Genomic DNA, 15,228 nt, shown 5'->3' with positions numbered 1-15,228 from the left:
TGTCACCGTGCCCCCGGGAATTGAACCCGGGTCCCTGGCGCTGTGAGGCAGCAGCGCTAACCACTGTGCCACCGTGCCCCCGGGAATCGAACCCGGGTCCCTGGCACTGTGAGGCAGCAGCGCTAACCACTGTGTCACCGTGCCCCCGGGAATCGAACCCAGGTCCCTGGCGCTGTGAGGGAGCAGTGCTAACCACTGTGCCACCGTGCCCCCGGGAATGGAACCCAGGTCCCTGGCGCTGTGAGGCAGCAGCACTAACCACTGTGTCACCATGCTGCCGGGAATGGAACCCGGGTCCCTGGCGCTGTGAGGCAGCAGGAATTCGATAGAGGCCGTAAGAGGCGAATGAAATTTAATTATAGATTCCAGATGCGGTATTGGCCTTTAAGTTGTTGGACTGAGCATGTCTGTTTCAGATGGATAGTCTTCTGGTAATAACTGGAGTACAATGTAAGGGAACAGGGCACCTCTTTGATCAAATGGTAACATCATTAACAAAGGTTTTTGTGAACCAATCGTTCCCCGCCACCTTGTTCAGTTCAGATCGGAACGCCAGAGCGTTCAGTGGTAGCACAGCTGCGTTCCTGAACAAATGGTACACGAAAGCTCCTAAACAGAGACAGTTACACTCATAACAGACCTGATGTTGGTACTGGTTATAACCATTAGATAATGGAGATAGAAGACACACATGGGAGCGCAATAAGACCTTTAAACCGAAGGGATGTTTTCAATGCGATTTCCCCATATCACCACATAGGGTTGTGAAGGTGGAGTAATTGTAGATTGGTGTGTGTGATATGCTGAGGGGGTATGGGGGGGCGGGCGGGGGGGAGCATTGCATGGTCCCCATTAAAAGGTGGGGCTTTTCTGTGCTTAGAAGGTTAAAAAAAGGCAAGTATCCAGAGTGCCCAGACTGAAACATTTGTATCGAAAGGCCAAGCAACAGTGTTACCAAGACAACAGGCTTTTGAATTTAGCCAATCAATTTGAGTCAGGCACTTTGATACCAAGAACCTATTCAATTTAAATCTGATGCTTTTGATAACCTCGGCCCAATCCTAGTGTGGGAATGTTGATACGTCATCACAGGTATAAAAGAAGGGGGCAGTGGGACCGAAAGGTGAGAGCAACTCCCGCCTGCCACAGCTCACATCTCTCAGCACCGTCCAGGTAGCAAAGGTGCTGCAGAAGAATCAACAGAAAAGGCCCAGAATGTTCCGGAAGACACAAAACCTGGTTCGAATTTAGAGAATGTTGAAAATTCATTTTTTGTTAATGAGCGGGAATTGTATTTATTCGAACGGTGTATCATTACAATCTTGCTTTATTTGGGAATCGTTAATAGTTAGAAGGGATTTATTTGGTTTGTTAATAGTTTAGTTAATTGGTTCAGTGTTAGTTAGATAAATAAGTTGGTACGTTTTGATTTTAGAGAGACTGTGAGGGAGTTATTTTGTACTTAACCACTCGGAGTTGCTGAAGCGAAGGTCACATCACTTCTCACACACTTTTTACAGATTCTAGGATGAGGTACTCCTTTGGTGTTAGTTCTTAGAGGGGGAACACCTTTATAACAATAGTGAATTATCCAAAAGGAAGAAATCGTGTCTTTGAAGCTACACTTGAAACAGAATATGTAGAAACTGATAGCAATGTAGATAAGGACCATGAAAGCATTGTTTTGGTCACAGAAAAATTGAGCGCAATAATGAGGGCGCCGATGATAGACTCTTTCAACTGTGCTGTGTTGGACAGTGGATGTACTTCAACTGTATGTGGCAAAGATTGGCTAAATTGCTATTCAGCATCCGTCGATCATAAAGAGCAAAAGAAAGTTAAAGAATGTGACAGTTCCACCTGTTTTCGATTGGGAGATGATAATATGTTTAACTTCTTCCAAAAGGGTGGTACTCCCCTGTAGAATTGCAGGGATCAGCCTGTTCATAAGTACAGATGTTGTTTCAATGCGGTTGTTATTAAGCAGGTCTGCCAAGAAAAAAGCCGAGGTGACTATTGATTCATAGCATGACAGAGCTGTGGTATTTGGAAGATATGTAGATCTACAGGTCAGGGTTAATGCTTTCCCTTAAATGAACTGAAAATGTCTAACCAGAGGATTCATGATGCATCAGTATCGCTTGTAGATAACAGCTTGATGGACAAAAAGATTATTTTGAAACTTGATAAGCAGCTTGGTCATCTAGCCCCACCGAGACTGAGAGCACTGCTGCAGGATGCAGGTGTGCTGGGTAAAGGCTACAATGATCTGATAGAGCAAATACCAGCCTGATGTGAGGTTTGTACAAAATATAGAAGTACGCCTCTGCGTCCAGTCGTGAGTCTACCATCAGCCTGGTGTTTCAACCATGCGGTGGCGATGGATTTGAAGTTTTGGGATAAAGACAAGGGCATCTATTTACTACACTTTGTGGACATGGCCACCCGGTTCAGCATATCTACGGTGATTTACAGCAAAGATTAAAAAGACTATGTGGATACAATTATGACTTATTGGATTGGAACAGGATTGGGGGCACCGTCTAAATTCTTGATGGACAACGGGGGTAAATTTGCGAATGAGTTCCAAGAATATGAGTGAAAATATTGTGGTGATGCACACTGCAGTGGAGAGCCCATTTAGCAGGGTCTCTGAGCGGAATCATGCAGTAATAGATGATGTGCTGCATAAGGTTCTGGCCAATCAACCAGGCGTAAATTGCAGATTGCGTTAGCGTGGGCGGAATATTCATGAGGGGCTACAGTCCGCACCAATTGGTATCGAGAGGAACCCAAAATAAAAGTTTAAAGTTTATTTATTAGTCACAAGTAAGGCTTATATTAACACTGCAATGAAGTTACTGTGAAAATCCCCTTAAATTACATAGAGCATAGAACAGTACAGCACAGAACAGGCCCTTCGCCCCACGATGTTGTGCCGAGCTTTGTCCGAAACCAAGATCAAGCTATCCCACTCCCTATCATCCTGGTGTGCTCCATGTGCCTATCCAATAACCGCTTGAAAGTTCCTAAAGTGTCCGACTCCACTATCACAGCAGGCAGTCCATTCCACACCCCAACCACTCTCTGCGTAAAGAACCTACCTCGGACATCCCTCCTATAACTCCCACCATGAACCTTATAGTTATGCCCCCTAGTAACAGCTACATCCACCCGAGGAAATAGTCTCTGAACGTTCACTCTATCTATCCCCCTCATCATCTTATAAACCTCAATTAAGTCTCCCCTCAGCCTCCTCCGCTCTAAAGAGAAAAGCCCTAGCTCCCTCAACCTTTCCTCATAAGACCTACCCTCCAAACCAGGCAGCATCCTGGTAAATCTCCTTTGCACTCTTTCCAGCGCTTCCACATCCTTCTTATAGTGAGGTGACCAGAACTGCACACAATATTCCAAATGTGGTCTCACCAAGGTCCTGTACAGTTGCAGCATAACCCCACGGCTCTTAAACTCAAATCCCCTGTTAATAAACGCTATAGGTCTTCTTCACGGCTCTATCCACTTGAGTGGCAACCTTCAGAGATCTGTGGATATGAACCCCAAGATCTCTCTGTTCCTCCACACTCCTCAGAACCCTGCCGCTGACCCTGTAATCCGCATTCAAATTTGTCCTCCCAAAATGAATCACCTCGCACTTATCAGGGTTAAACTCCATCTGCCATCAATTACCATCAGTAGTGACGGACGCTCCTCCGGCATTAGAAGGGACAAGCATTAGCTCCACATTTTCCGCACATCTGAATGCCATGCATGCAGGGAGAAAGGCCTTCGCTAAGGGTTGAGGTTTCAGAATGGATGAGACAAGCCCTGAGACATCGCATAAGACCTTTTGAAAAAGGTGATCTCCTAGAAAAGAGAGGGCCTTAAAGAGTGGAAAGGGCCGAGGAAAGTGATAGGGACAGACGCAAGGTAGTTATACTACAACACGGTAACCAGACAGTGCGAGCTCACTCTTTGAGAGTAGTGGGAATTGGTAATGAGCTTGGAGCATCTGAACAGGACTTAGAAACACAAGCACCTTGCACCTCACATACAGATAGCCTGAGCTACGATGATAATCAGACAGCTATAGACCAGAGGGAATCTGATGATCTGCTAAGTACCAGTGAAGCAGGGGAGGAAACTGCTACTTCAAAGGTTCAGCTACCCAAAGAAGGCACAGTGGTATCATACATACCCGAAGCGTCGAGTGGAGGGAGGCCACGATAATCGGGAAAGCAGGAAAGGCCTCAGGAAAATACAAACGCTGGCTCAACATCCAAGAGCAAGGACAAGAGGCCAAAGCTATAGATTGGGAAAATGGGGTGGACAGATGGAAACAAAAAAGACCTAAATCCTGAGGATGAGACAGTAAACATTCGTGAACCCAGAAAAAGGTCAGGGATCTGTGACCGAAGGTGTGTCAACAGAGAACAGCAGCCTGAGAGGAGCAGCCCTGACAGGAACAGACGCGGCAGTGGAGGCTGGAGCTTAAAGAGGAAGGCCAGGAATCAAACCAATGACAAGAATAGGAGTAGAAGCCCCCATGATGGGGAAGTGTTGGTAGCTGAAACTAGATGGAGCTCGCTGAGATAAGAGAGGCCAAACAAAGGGAGCTGGACAGTTGGAAGGAGTTTGTGGTGTACACTGAGGTAGCAGGCGAAGGGCAGCCTGCTCTGTTCCATCGGTGGGTTCACACAGAGAAAGTTTTGCAAGATGGGACCTGTAAAGCCCGATTAGTAACCCGTGGGTATGAGGAACATTTGGATGGGAGAGACATTGGAGTCGATTCACCCTCAGCAGGGAAAGTGACACTGGAAGTTTTCGCTGTTCTAGCATCAAATAATTGGGAATGTAAGTCGATAGATATTAAAGAAGCATTTCTGCAGGGCGAAACATTTTGGAGAACAGTTTTTTTGAGGTCACCCAAAGCAGCAGGTAATACACAGGGATCGTGTGGAAACTGAACAATGCGCATATCGATTGAGTGATGCATCAAGGGTTTGGTAAAGTTAAAAGTTTATTTATTAGTCACAAGTTAGTCTTACATTAACACTGCAATGAAGTTACTGTGAAATTCCCCTCGTCGCCACACTCCGGCGCCTGTTCAGGTCAATGCACCCTAACCAGCACGTCTTTCAGAATGTGGGAGGAAACTGGAGCACCCGGAGGAAACCCATGCAGACACGGGGAGAACGTGCAGACTCCACACAGACAGTGACCCAAGCCGGGAATGGAACCCGGGTCCCTGGCGCTGTGAGGCAGCAGCGCTAACCACTGTGTCACCGTGCCCCCGGGAATGGAACCCGGGTCCCTGGCGCTGTGAGGCAGCAGCGCTAACCACTGTGTCACCGTGCCCCCGGGAATCGAACTCGGGTCCCTGGCACTGTGAGGCAGCAGCGCTAACCACTGTGTCACCGTGCCCCCGGGAATCGAACCCGGGTCCCTGGCGCTGTGAGGCAGCAGCGCTAACCACTGTGCCACCGTGCCCCCGGGAACCGAACCCGGGTCCCTGGCGCTGTGAGGCAGCAGCGCTAACCACTGTGCCACCGTGCCCCCGGGAATCGAACCCGGGTCCCTGGCGCTGTGAGGCAGCAGCGCTAACCACTGTATCACCGTGCCCCCGGGAATGGAACCCGGGTCCCTGGCGCTGTGAGGCAGCAGCGCTAACCACTGTATCACCGTGCCCCCGGGAATGGAACCCGGGTCCCTGGCGCTGTGAGGCAGCAGCGCTAACCCACTGTATCACCGTGCCGTTCCATTTCTCTGTACAATCTGTATTGCTGAAAACTGGCTGTGTTGTTAAAAGCAGATCCCACAATGTTCCATTGGAAGTTTGAAGGAAAATTGGCTGGGGTTTTCGTGATGCATGTGGATGGTTTTCCAGTGACACAGAGAGGTTGAAAAGAAATAATATGTAAAGGCAGAATTTAAAATAGAGAGTCAAGCAGCTTGTGCCTTTCCATATCTCAGTCCTGATATCGACAAAGGGATAATGATGAATCAACAGTATTGATCCTATTCCCATCACCGGAGAAAGGTCGATGGGAAAAAGGGAACCGGCCAAACAAAAAGAAACAGAATTGTTGAGGAGTATGATAGGACAGTTAAATTTGCTTTGCTATAAAGCGGAAGTAGATCCTCCCTCTCTGAGAACTAACACCTAACCCCTCAAAGAGGATACCTCGCCTCATCATTTTGATTTGATTTATTATTGTCACATGCATTAACATACAGTGAAAAGTATTGTTTCTTGTGCGCTATACAGACAAAGCATACCGTTCATAGAGGAGAGAGTGCAGAATGTAGAGTTACAATCATAGCTAGGGTGCAGAGAAAGATCAACTTAATGCAAGGTAAGTCCATTCAAAAGTCTGACAGCAGCAGGGAAGAAGCTGTTCTTGAGTTGGTTGGTACGTGACCTCAGACTTTTGTACCTTTTTCCCAAAGGAAGAAGGTGGAACAGAGAATGTCCGGGGTGTGTGGGGTCCTTAATTATGCTGGCTGCTTTGCTGAGGCAGTGGGAAGTGTAGACAGAGTCAATGGATGGGAGGCTGGTTTGCGTGATGGATTGGGCTACATTCACAACCTTTTGTAGTTCCTTGTGGTCTTGGGCAGAGCAGGAGCCCAGACCAAACTGTGATACAACCAGAAAGAATGCTTTCTATGGTGCATCTGTAAAAGTTGGTGAGAGTCGTAGCAGACATGCCAAATTTCCTTAGTCTTCTGAGAAAGTAGAGGCGTTGGTGGGCTTTCTTAACTATAGTGTCGGCATGGGGGGGACCAGGACAGGTTGTTAGTGATCTGGACACCTAAAAACCTGAAACTCTCGACCCTTTCTACTGCGTCCCCGTTGATGTAGACAGGGGCATGTTCTCCTTTACACTTCCTGAAGCCGATGACTATCTCCTTCGTTTTACTGACATTGAGGGAGGGATTATTGTTGCTGCACCAGTTCACCAGATTCTCTATCTCATTTCTGTACTCTCTGTTAAAGTGAGTGTGTGAAGGGGGACGATCGGCTCTTCAGCAACTTTTTGAGGTTAAATCAGAATAACTCCCTGAGACTCTGTAAAATCAACAAGTAACACTTTATTTATCTAACTCACAGTGAACAGGGTAACTAAACTATTAACAACCTGAATAAAACACCATTCTAATGGAATGCTGTTTAGATAAATACAATTCACACTCATTAACAACAAAAATAGAATTTAGTCACTCTCTAAATTACAACCGGGTTTGGAATCTTCCGGAACATTCTGGGCTTTCTCTGTTGATTCTTGTGTCTGGAACTTCTGTCTTCTTTGGCACCTTTGCTATCGAGATGGAGCTTTCTCTAAGATATGGACGAGGCTGTTACTCGGGCAGGTGGCAGTTTCTCTCTCCTTTGTCCCACTCCCTTTGTCTTTTATACCTGTGATGACCTCTCAACCCCCCCCCCCCACAATAGGATTGGTCCCAGGTTACCAAAACCATCAAATTTAAATCTAATAGGTTGCTGGTTTCCAAGTGCCTGATTTAAACTGATTGGCTAAATTCAAAAGCCTGAAAGCCTGTTTGTTGCCTTGGCAACACTGCTGCTCGGCCTTCGATACAAAGGTTTCACTCTGGGACCCCTTATGCACCTGCATTTTTGTTTAACTTTCTAAGCACAAAGCCCCACCTTTTAAAGGGACACACACTGCTTTCTCCCTGGCATTTTGCAAACACCAATCTACATTTACCCTCCCCAACTTTGCAACACTATGCAGACAGACACGACCGGATGGGAGCTATAATGTCCGAGAGCTCAGTAAGATGAAGAGGTGAGCTTCAGTCCAAGAGATCTTGCAGGTAAATAAAACATTGAAAAAGCTAAAATGAGAGGAATGTGTAACTAAATTCCCAGCGCTGGGAGAACCGGAAGAATGAAGTAAGCTGCGTTTAGTAATGCTTCACATGCCAATCTATCAAACGGACATTTGAGTGGTGCTGGATTCATAATATTCTTGATCGGTAAGGAAGGAAAATGTGGCCTGGGAAGCAAAGAAAATAAAAAGGGTGGTCAAAAGTACATTGGCGGCTGAAAACCCCAGTGTTAGTGGAGGCGGGAGATATGGGGATATATCTGTCTGACACACTAACAGAGTTTTTGATTTGATTTATTATTGTCACATGTATTAACATACAGTGAAAAGTATAGATTCCTGCGCGCTATACAGACAAAGCATACCGTTCATAGAGAAGGAAAGGAGAGAGTGCAGAATGTAGTGTTACAGTCATAGCTAGGGTGTAGAGAAAGATCAACTTAATGCGAGGTAGGTCCATTCAAAAGACTGCCAGCAGCAGGGAAGAAGCTGTTCTTGAGTCGGTCGGTACGTGACCTCAGACTTTTGTATCTTTTTCCCGACGGAAGAAGGTGGAAGAGAGAATGTCCGGGGTGCGTGGGGTCCTTGATTATCCTAGCTGCTTCTCCGAGGCAGCGGGAAGTGTAGACAGAGTCAATGGATGGGAGGCTGGTTTGCGTGATGGATTGGGCTACATTCACAACTCTTTGTAGTTTCTTGCGGTCTTGGGCAGAGCAGGAGCCCAGACCAAGCTGTGATACAACCAGAAAGAATGCTTTCTATGGTGCATCTGTAAAAGTTGGTGAGAGTCATAGCTGACATGCCAAATTTCCTTAGTCTTCTGAGAAAGTAGAGGCGTTGGTGGGCTTTCTTAACTATAGATTTGACATGGGGGAAACCAGGACAGGTTGTTGGTGATCTGGACACCTGAAATCTTGAAGCTCTCTGTGGTGAACCATAGATGGTTAGCACTATGGGTACTTGTACATATGTTACTGTTGTCACTGTTGGGGTTAGGGTTGGGCTGTTCTACCTGTTGATATTGTTCTGTGGTACACTCCGGATGGCTCCGCCTACCTGTAGGAGTATAAAGGTCACTGCACTGCCTGGTGACCCTTTAGTCTGGGATTGTATTGTTTTGCAGTATGCTCCATTCTTGTTACTAATAAAAGCCTTTATTTCCCGGGTACGATCCAGCCTCCCGAGTGATTTAATCGCGCATCACTCTCAACCATTTCTTCTTTGTCCCAGTGATGAAGACAGGGGCATGTTCTCCTTTACGCTTCCTGAAATCGATGACAATCTCCTTCATTTTGTTGACATTGAGGGAGAGATTATTGTTGCCGCACCAGTTCACCAGATTCTCTATCTCATATCCTGTACTCTGTCTCATCATTGTTTGAGATCCGACCCACTACGATGGTGTCGTCAGCAAACTTGAAAATCAAATTGGAGGGGAATTTGGCCGCACAGTCATAGGTGTACAAGGAGTATAGTAGGGGGCTGAGAACACAGCCTTGTGGGGCACCGGAGTTGAGGGTGATCGTGGAGGAGGTGTTGTTGCCTATCCTTACTGACTGCGGTCTGTGAGTTAGGGAAGTTCAGGATCCAGTCGCAGAGGGAGGTGCTGAGGCCCAGGCCACAGAGTTTGGAGATGAGTTTTGGGGGAATAATGGTGTTGAAGGCTGAGCTGTCATCAATAAATAGGAGTCTGATGTAGGTATCTTTGTTATTGCGTGCAGTTCCGGTCGCCACACTACCAGAAGGGCGTGGAAGCTTTGCAGAGACTGCAAAGAAGTTTCACCAGGATGTTGCCTGGTCTCGAGGCTATGAGGAGAGGTTGAATAAACTAGGATTGTTTTCACTGGAGAGATGGAGGCTGAGGGGAGACCCGATAGAGGTCTCCAGAATTATGAGAGGCACAGACAGGGTGGATAGTCAGAGGCTTTTTCCCAGGGTGGAAGTGTCAATTACTGGGGGCACAGGTTCAAGGTGAGAGGGGGAAAGTTTAAGGGAGATGTGATGGGGAAGTTTTTCACACAGAGAGCGGTGGGTGCCTGGAACGCGCTGCCAGAGGAGGTGGTGGAAGCAGACACGTCAGCAACATTTAAGAGGCATCTGGATGGGAACATGAATAGGGAGGGAATAGAGGGATACGGACCGAGTAAGAGCAGGTTTTTAGTTTAGTTAGGGCATCATGATCGGCACGGGCTTGGAGGGCCGATCCCTGCTGGTCACAGGCCTCCAGTCTGAAAAACAACCCTCTACCAACACCCTCTGTCTCCGACCGGCAAGCCCATTTTGTATCCACTTGGCTAGTTCTCCCTGGATCCCGTGTGATCTGGCCTTACTGACCAGCCTACCATGCGGTACCTTGTCAAAGGCCTTGCTAAAGTCCAGGTAGACAACGTCTACCGCACTGCCCTCATCCATTTTCTTGGTCACCCCTTCAAAAAGCTCCATCAACTTTGTCAGACGTGATTTTCCACACACAAAGCCGTACTGACTGTCCCTAATCAGTCCTTGCCTTTCCAAATGCCTGTAGATCCTGTCTCTCAGAATCCCCTCCAACACCTCACCCACCACCGATGTTAGGATCACCGGCCTGTATTTCTCTGGCTTTTCACTGTTGCCTTGATCAATGGCACAACATTCGTCTCCCTCCAGTGTTCCGACATCTCACCCGTGGCTGTCAGTGACATAAATATCTCCTCCAGGGGACCTGCAATTTCTTCCCTAGCTTCCCACACTGTCCTGGGATACACCTGATCAGGTTCCCAGGTATTTATCGATCTTTAGATGTTAAAAAGCCTCCAGCACCTCCTCTTCTGTAATGTGGACGCTTTTCAAGACATCACTATTTACGTCCCCGAGTTCCTGAGCTTCCGTGTCTTTCTCTACGGTAAATCCTGATGAGATATATTCATTTAGGATCTCACCCATCTCCTGTGGCTCCACAATGAGGGGCTCTATTCTCTGCCGAGTTACTCCTTTCCCTTTAATATATTTGTAGAATCTCTGGATTCTCTGCCAAAGCTCTGTCATGTCCCCTTTTATGTGAACTCCGACACCCCCGATACTCCTCAAGGGATTCACGTGACCCCAGCCGCCTCTACCCGAGAAAGAGAGTGAGAGAGAAAAGGGGCAGTGTGGTACAGGGTAGGGAGAGCAGGGGAGGGGGAGAGTGGGGGAGAGCGGGAGAGAGGGGAGAGCAGGGGAGGGGGAGAGTGGGGAGAGCAGGGGAGTGGGGGAGAGTGGGGGAGAGCGGGAGAGAGGGGAGAGCAGGGGAGGGGGAGAGTGGGGAAGAGCAGGGGAGGGGGAAGAGTGGGGGAGAGCAGGGGAGCGGGAGAGTGGGGAAGAGCAGGGGAGGGGGAAGAGTGGGGGAGAGCAGGGGAGCGGGAGAGTGGGGAAGAGCAGGGGAGGGGGAGAGTGGGGAAGAGCAGGGGAGGGGGAGAGTGGGGGAGAGCAGGGGAGGGGGAGAGCGGGGGAGAGCAGGGGAGGGGGAGAGCGGGGGAGGGGGAGAGTGGGGGAGAGCAGGGGAGGGGGAGAGTGGGGGAGAGCAGGGGAGGGGGAGAGTGGGGGAGGGGGAGAGTGGGGGAGAGCAGGGGAGGGGGAAGAGTGGGGAAGAGCAGGGGAGGGGGAGAGTGGGGGAGAGCAGGGGAGGGGGAGAGCGGGGGAGAGCAGGGGAGGGGGAGAGTGGGGGAGAGCAGAGGAGGGGGAGAGTGGGGGAGGGGGAGTGTGGGGAGAGCAGGGGAGGGGGAGAGTGTGGGAGAGCAGGGGAGGGGGAAGAGTGGGGAAGAGCAGGGGAGGGGGAGAGTGGGGGAGAGCAGGGGAGGGGGAGAGCAGGGGAGGGGGAGAGCAGGGGAGGAGGAGAGTGGGGGAGGGGGAGAGTGGGGGAGAGCAGGGGAGTGGGGGAGAGCGGGAGAGTGGGGAGAGCAGGGGAGGGGGAGAGTGGGGAGAGCAGGGGAGCGGGAGAGTGGGGGAGGGGGAGTGTGGGGAGAGCAGGGGAGGGGGAGAGTGTGGGAGAGCAGGGGAGGGGGAAGAGTGGGGAAGAGCAGGGGAGGGGGAGAGTGGGGGAGAGCAGGGGAGGGGGAGAGCAGGGGAGGGGGAGAGCAGGGGAGGGGGAGAGTGGGGGAGGGGGAGAGTGGGGGAGAGCAGGGGAGTGGGGGAGAGTGGGGGAGAGCGGGAGAGTGGGGAGAGCAGGGGAGGGGGAGAGTGGGGAGAGCAGGGGAGGGGGAGAGTGGGGAGAGCAGGGGAGCGGGAGAGTGGGGGAGAGCAGGGGAGGGGGGGGAGGGGGAGAGTGGGGGAGAGCAGGGGAGGGGGAGAGCGGGGGAGGGGGAGAGTGGGGGAGAGCAGGGGAGGGGGAGAGTGGGGGAGAGCAGGGGAGGGGGAGAGTGGGGGAGGGGGAGAGTGGGGGAGAGCAGGGGAGGGGGAAGAGTGGGGAAGAGCAGGGGAGGGGGAGAGTGGGGGAGAGCAGGGGAGGGGGAGAGCGGGGGAGAGCAGGGGAGGGGGAGAGTGGGGGAGAGCAGAGGAGGGGAGAGTGGGGGAGGGGAGTGTGGGGAGAGCAGGGGAGGGGGAGAGTGTGGGAGAGCAGGGGAGGGGAAGAGTGGGGAAGAGCAGGGGAGGGGGAGAGTGGGGGAGAGCAGGGGAGGGGGAGAGCAGGGGAGGGGGAGAGCAGGGGAGGAGGAGAGTGGGGGAGGGGGAGAGTGGGGGAGAGCAGGGGAGTGGGGGAGAGCGGGAGAGTGGGGAGAGCAGGGGAGGGGGAGAGTGGGGAGAGCAGGGGAGCGGGAGAGTGGGGGAGGGGGAGTGTGGGGAGAGCAGGGGAGGGGGAGAGTGTGGGAGAGCAGGGGAGGGGGAAGAGTGGGGAAGAGCAGGGGAGGGGGAGAGTGGGGGAGAGCAGGGGAGGGGAGAGCAGGGGAGGGGGAGAGCAGGGGAGGGGGAGAGTGGGGGAGGGGGAGAGTGGGGGAGAGCAGGGGAGTGGGGGGAGAGTGGGGGAGAGCGGGAGAGTGGGGAGAGCAGGGGAGGGGGAGAGTGGGGAGAGCAGGGGAGGGGGAGAGTGGGGAGAGCAGGGGAGCGGGAGAGTGGGGGAGAGCAGGGGAGGGGGGGGAGGGGGAGAGTGGGGGAGAGCAGGGGAGGGGGAGAGTGGGGGAGAGCAGGAGAACATAAGAACATAAGAAATAGGAGCAGGAGTAGGCCATCTAGCCCCTCGAGCCTGCCCCGCCATTCAATAAGATCATGGCTGATCTGACGTGGATCAGTACCACTTACCCGCCTGATCCCCATAACACTTAATTCCCTTACCGATCAGGAATCCATCCATCCGCGCTTTAAACATATTCAGCGAGGTAGCCTCCACCACCTCAGTGGGCAGAGAATTCCAGAGATTCACCACCCTCTGGGAGAAGAAGTTCCTCCTCAACTCTGTCTTAAACCGACCCCCCTTTATTTTGAGGCTGTGTCCTCTAGTTTTAACTTCCTTACTAAGTGGAAAGAATCTCTCCGCCTCCACCCTATCCAGCCCCCGCATTATCTTATAAGTCTCCATAAGATCCCCCCTCATCCTTCTAAACTCCAACGAGTACAAACCCAATCTCCTCAGCCTCTCCTCATAATCCAAACTCCTCATCTCCGGTATCAACCTGGTGAACCTTCTCTGCACTCCCTCCAATGCCAATATATCCTTCCTCATATAAGGGGACCAATACTGCACACAGTATTCCAGCTGCGGCCTCACCAATGCCCTGTACAGGTGCATCAAGACATCCCTGCTTTTATATTCTATCCCCTTCGCAATATAGGCCAACATCCCATTTGCCTTCTTGATCACCTGTTGTACCTGCAGACTGGGCTTTTGCGTCTCATGCACAAGGACCCCCAGGTCCCTTTGCACGGTAGCATGTTTTAATTTGTTTCCATTGAGATAGTAATCCCATTTGTTATTATTTCCTCCAAAGTGTATAACCTCGCATTTCTCAACGTTATACTCCATTTGCCATATCCTCGCCCACTCACTCAGCCTGTCCAAATCTCTCTGCAGATCTTCTCCGTCCTCCACACGATTCACTTTTCCACTTATCTTTGTGTCGTCTGCAAACTTCGTTACCCTACACTCCGTCCCCTCCTCCAGATCATCTATATAAATGGTAAATAGTTGCGGCCCGAGTACCGATCCCTGCGGCACGCCACTAGTTACCTTCCTCCAACCGGAAAAACACCCATTTATTCCGACTCTTTGCTTCCTGTCGGATAGCCAGTCCCCAATCCACTTTAACACACTACCCCCAACTCCGTGTGCCCTAATCTTCTTCAGTAGCCTTTTATGGGGCACCTTATCAAACGCCTTTTGGAAATCCAAAAACACCGCATCCACCGGTTCTCCTCCATCAACCGCCCTAGTCACATCTTCATAAAAATCCAACATGTTCGTCAAGCACGACTTTCCCCTCATGAATCCATGCTGCGTCTGATTGATCGAACCATTTCTATCCAGATGCCCTGCTATCTCCTCTTTAATAATGGATTCCAGCATTTTCCCTATTACAGACGTTAAGCTGACCGGCCTATAGTTACCCGCCTTTTGTCTCCTTCCTTTTTTAAACAGCGGCGTAACATTAGCCGTTTTCCAATCAACCGGCACTACCCCAGAATGCAACGAGTTTTGATAAATAATCACTAACGCATCCACTATTACTTCTGACATTTCTTTCAATACCCTGGGATGCATTCCATCCGGACCCGGGGACTTATCCAGGAGAGGGGGAGAGTGGGGGAGAGCAGGAGAGTGGGGGAGAGCAGGGGAGGGGGAGAGTGGGGGAGAGCAGGAGAGTGGGGAGAGCAGGGGAGGGGGAGAGTGGGGGAAGGGAGGGGCGGGCCGCGATAGAGGGGTGCTGAGAGAGGGGCTGCAAAGTGGGGTGGCACAGTGGTTAGCGCTGCTGCCTCACAGCGCCAGGGTCCCGGGTTCGATTCCCAGCTTGGGTCACTGTCTGTGCGGAGTCTGCACGTTCTCCCCGTGTCTGCGTGGGTTTCCTCCGGGTGCTCCGGTTTCCTCCCACAGTCTGAAAGACATGCTGGTTAGGGTCCATTGGCCGTGCTAAATTCTCCCTCAGTGTCCCCGAACAGGCGCCGGAGTGTGGGCGACTAGGGAATTTTCACAGTAACTTTCATTGCAGTGTTAATGTCAGCCTACTTGTGACTTAACTTTTGATTATTTTTTCAGAGAGAGGGAGGGTGGGGGGAGCCAGTGCACGAGAGCGAGGGCAGTGGGGGGGGGGGGGGGATTGCGAGAGAGGGGATGGGGGCTGCAGGATGGGGAGGGGGGCGGCCCCCCCCTTCTCCGCACCGCGTTCCCGTAGATCAGAAGCGTGGGACTGCAGTGCCAATGAAAACTCTGAGAAGCGGCTTT

This window comes from Mustelus asterias, unplaced genomic scaffold (assembly GCF_964213995.1).
Source record: "Mustelus asterias unplaced genomic scaffold, sMusAst1.hap1.1 HAP1_SCAFFOLD_334, whole genome shotgun sequence".
NCBI lineage: Eukaryota > Metazoa > Chordata > Chondrichthyes > Carcharhiniformes > Triakidae > Mustelus > Mustelus asterias.
This window is presented reverse-complemented; position numbering follows the sequence as displayed.